Source organism: Malus domestica, chromosome 14 (assembly GCF_042453785.1).
Source record: "Malus domestica chromosome 14, GDT2T_hap1".
Classification (NCBI taxonomy): Eukaryota; Viridiplantae; Streptophyta; class Magnoliopsida; order Rosales; family Rosaceae; genus Malus; species Malus domestica.
In genome coordinates, this window is record NC_091674.1 from 16,397,625 (window position 1) to 16,402,576 (window position 4,952).

The following is a 4,952-nucleotide window of genomic DNA, read 5'->3' on the forward strand; positions in this document are numbered from 1 at the left end:
ATATAGTGCAAGTCTTCAGGCTAAGACCATTGGGCAAAATTATGGATGTGACTCATGACTGGGCTCCCCTTTTTCATCCAACTGCTAAGAGTTCAGGTGCTTCGGCTTCCCTACTCTAATTGGAATATAATTATGCAACTTTCAAGAGTTATGAGACCTATTTCAAAGGTTTTATTCCTTTTGTGAAGAAGAATTTTGGTGCAGACTCTTCTAAAGCCAACATAGATCACGAGCACATGTACTTCCTTCTTTACTGGCTTAACAAGCATATCTTTCCCAATAAATCCAAGGAAGTGAAGGTCAAATGAATCCCTTTAGTAGAAGCTCTTCATAATTTTGACGATGTCACCACGAGCCCATTCTTTCTCTCTCATCTCTACCATCTCATTTTTGAAATGACTCGAGGTGAACCCTTTGAAACCAACCTTAATGGATCAATCTGGATGGTCCAATTATGGTTACAATGGTATTTCCCAGAGTATCGGGCAGCAAACTTGGAGTTCCCAGAACGTGTGGCCTCTGCCCGAATTCTGGCTGAGGCTCCTCCTACTAACCATTCCACGTTTGCCTGTTTTTATTTCTTCATAATCTACAAGACTCCTGCAGATTTGCAGTGGGGAGCGTATGTTCTTAAGAGGTATCCCTGGTTTTCTAATCAAGCCTTCTAGGATGCCTTTGGAGAAGGCGCTAATTCTCTTTGCAAAGAAAACTTTATTAGCTGTATTTAACCACGGGACCTAGCCTGGGGAGTTCACAACAATTGTTATGAACGCGGGTTGGAGGTTTATCATCCAAACTTCTGTTGTAGGCAATTAGGCTTTAGGCAGGCCGTTCCAGTCCCATTCTTTGACTCTGTTCATTGTGGTACCTTTTACCGTTTTCATTCTCCTCAAGAAATCACCTTTCGAGCTGCCCGACGTAGCCTTGAGGTTATGAGAAAGGTTGCCCAGAAGCCTTTAGCCCTTAGCTTCGAAAGTACCTTTACTTTCTGCATATGGTGGGAAGCTAAATGAACCAAGAAATACGAAGGAGATCTGTGGGAAGCGCACGACCGTCTCTTCAGTCAATTTTCCCTTAAATCTTATCCCAGCTCGGGCGAGCTCGAGAATTGGAAAGAAATGATTTATAAAAAAAAAACCAACTCCTTTTAATAGGTATCTTTTGTTTCTATGATTTATGAAATATCTCGTGATTCCATCATTCTCTTCACCTTTTCCCTTATTTTATTTATACTTGCAGCTCAATGCAACCAGGCAGAAATGGATGTTGGGCAGGATGAAGATGCAGCAGATGCCTTTGTACTTCAAGAAGTTGCAGCCGAGGCAGAAAGAAAACATAATGGGGCTGGTGGGGATGTCTCTGAGTTATTTGAGGACTCAGAAGGTGAGGCTAAGCCCAAAGCAAAAACTCGGGCACCTAGGCAGGCACGGACAATTGTGGTCGAGACTTCTAATTCTAAGCCTGAAAAACAGCCCGAGCCTAAGCGGGCAACTTCAACCAAGAAGAGTACAAGAGCTCAGACCTCCAAGTCTTTAAAAGCTGCCTCTACTTCAAATACTTAAACTGTTGCTGTTTCCATAGTTGGTAGGCAGAAACAGAAGGCCTCCAGTAAGTATATCTTGCCTTAATCTGCCATTTACATTTTACGCTTGAGAGTTAACAATTTTACTTTTCTCACATTTTAGGACCCCTGGCATCCAAGAAGCCCACGATTGTTTCAAGGGGGGACCCTTTAAGGGCTGAAATGTATCAGCAGTCTGATGAACTTCGAGATTTAAATCTCAAAGAGCTGGAGGTATAGTTTTCCATTTCTTTGGATTTTTTTTTTCCTTTTTTTATAACCCTCTGCCCCACTGTCTGCAATAGGAGATTCGGGCATAAATGATCTCTCCGCCTAAGGCTTTTTCTCTTTCAGCCCGAACGAGGCAAGCTTCTCATTCTCAAGCAAAATCCATTCTTTTGGTGGTGGCTTCCCTCTCTCAGTTTGATCGTTCAACTGGGAAGATGATGCACCATGTGGAAGATGACAGTAACTCAGTAAGTGCCTATTTTTAACACTTTTATGTTAAGAATCTTCTCTTTTTGTACTTACTGTCTTTTATTCTTTCCAGCCTTCCCTATCACAGGAATTCCACCAAACACGGGTTCTACCTTTGGGGAGCCTATAGTCCCTATGATCCTCGTTGTTTCAGAGGTAACTAATCCACATGCTTCTCAAGCAGCTCCTATTGATGCACCCGAAGCCTTTGAAGTGCCTGCTTCCCAACTCAGACTTTTCGTTTTCTTCTTCACAAGTTAATTACTGACCTTTATCATTTCTTTCGTTATTTGTAGGTCTCTGTTGAAGGTTCAGGCACTGACTTTCCTCCCTTAGTAAGCCACGATGATATCCTCTAGCAATCAAAGGAGATAACTCCCCGTCCACCTCATTCCAAGACTCCAGGCTTAATTCAGGTGTATTGACTTTTCTTACCTTGCCCTTCTTTGACTTGTAACTTTTCTCTTAAGATGTTTGTCATGGTTGCAACAGGGTTCTAAAGAGGGCTCGGGCAAATCTCCACCATGCATAGTGCGCAAGAGAGATCTTCCTCATCCTTCTTCAGTCAATGGGATCCCAGGACTCTTCGTTTCTAGTCCTGTGAAGAAGTGAGCCAAGACCACTGCAACAACTATTTTCATTCCTGCTCCTGCTCCTGTAATCCTTCCTACTCACTTAACTGAAGCCGCCCTTACTGCCATGAATGAAGGTGTAATCACTATGCCCTCAGCTTCATTAGCATTATCCTTGCTCGATTTGGTAAAGAAGTTTGGGCAAATTAAAACTAAACTACAGTCACCTTCAACACCTTCTGAGTCACCTTTTCTTCAAAATGCTCGTCGAATCTTCAAGGATTGGATGAAAAGGGACTTCACAGCTTCTTTCAGCCTTAAGATTCTCTATGATGTAGAAAATGCCCTTATTGAGCTATACAAAGCTCAATTGTTATCCAACGCTCAGTATGAGTCTTTTATGAGTTTCTTCGAGAATTTGCGGGCATCAAGGGATCAACATCATAAGGCGGAGCGGGCGTCCAATAGAGTAAAGTGTTTTCAGGAAAAACATGTGAAGAATATAGCCACTCTTCGACAGTTGGTGGAAGAAGGGTCCGTGATAGAAGAAAAGATTGCATTAGTTGATTCTGAGATCCAACTTTTGGAAGAGCAATTGTCTTCACTTAAACCTAGAAGGTAGAAGAAATGGAGAAGACTTGTCAAGAGATTGAGGATTATGAGAACCAACTTGTAAATAGCAACATGTATTTAGGAGAACTAAGCCGGATTACTTTTATTTTAACCCTATTTTTATGAATTTTTAATAGTAGCAATCTATCTCCACCCTTCTCACCTTGCTTAGTTTTTCAAATTTGCCCAATCTTTGTCTGAAAAGCATATTCTTTAGGACTTATTTTCATCTTGTGAATCCTCATCCTTGTCAAGGCTTACCTGAGGTTTACTGCGTGTTGCTCTTCAGTTTTAGATTTAACCACAATGTCATCAATGTATACTTCCATGTTATGGCCAATTAAGTCATGAAAAATGGCATTCATTGCTCTTTGATAGGTTGCAGCGACATTTTTGAGCCCGAATGACATTACCAAGTACTCATATGCTTCAACATGACCCGGGAACCTAAAAGTTGTTTTATGTATATCTTCTTTAGACATTTTTATCTGATTGTAACCAACATTCCCATCCATGAAAGATAGAACTTTGTGTTTGGCAACTGCATCTATGGATAAGTCGGCCATGGCATGGGATATTCATCTTTAGGCGTGGCTTCATTAATGTTTCTATAGTCAACACATCATCCAACTACTTTAGTTATAACTTTTAATACAAGTACAATGTTGACCAACCACTCGACATATTTGGCAGGCCTAATAAATCCAACTTTCACCAGCCTCTTGATCTCTTCTTTGACCTTTTCTTCGATCTCTTTTGACATCCTCTGTGGTGCTTGCTTGACAGGTTTAAATCCTTCCTTAATAGGCATTCTATGTTCTACTAAAGTTGGATCTAAACCTAGCATTTCAATATAATGCCAAGCAAAACAGTCTTTGAACTCATGCAGAAGGCTGATTACTTTTGCCCGATCCTCCGTGTCAAATAAGCCACTGATCTGGATATATCTTGGATCCTTCTCAGCTATCAAATCAATAGTCTCTAAATAGTCTTCTACTGCTGGTGGTGACTTGTCATGTTCTATGCACAAGAATTCAACTAACTCTGGATTCTCGAGCAAGTTTTTTGGCCCCGTCCAGGTCATATACACATTTAGCCATTTGCAAGGCTGCTTCCAACTCAAAACACTCATCTTCTATTCTGCTGCTTGAGCTTCTTTTTCCCATTCATTTTCTTGCCTAGTTGAACTTTCCCTCTCTTGCTTTCTCTCTTTCCCATACACCAACATTCTTTTTATTAAGGACCTGACTGCAACCACTTGGTCATTTCTTTTCTATTTAGACATTACTGATGTTGAGGAGTTGGGATGATATGGGGCCGATCCCATTCTTCTCTTGTAAGAGATAACCCTTGCTTTAGAATCTTCTGGGCCGCTACCTTGGTCGGGTGGCCGTTCTTATCAGTTCATAAACATTGAAGAATCCCAATACTGGGATTGTAGAAATTGACTTCTTCCACGCTGTAGGGAGGAATGGTCATGATTTGGCCTCTATTATCTCCTAAAATCCAGGTCTTGCTTCCTTTTCTTCATGGTAAATAGCCACTTGTTGGTGTAAGGTAAATGACACAGAGAGACTCTGATGAATCCAATCTCTACCTAATAAAGCTCCGTAAGTGGAAGTACTGTCAATAACAAAAAAGGTTAGTATGATTTGTTTGGAACCCAAGTTAACCTCCAAAGGCAATATCCTATGGGTTTTAGTGATGACTCTAGAGAAGTTGAAAACTGT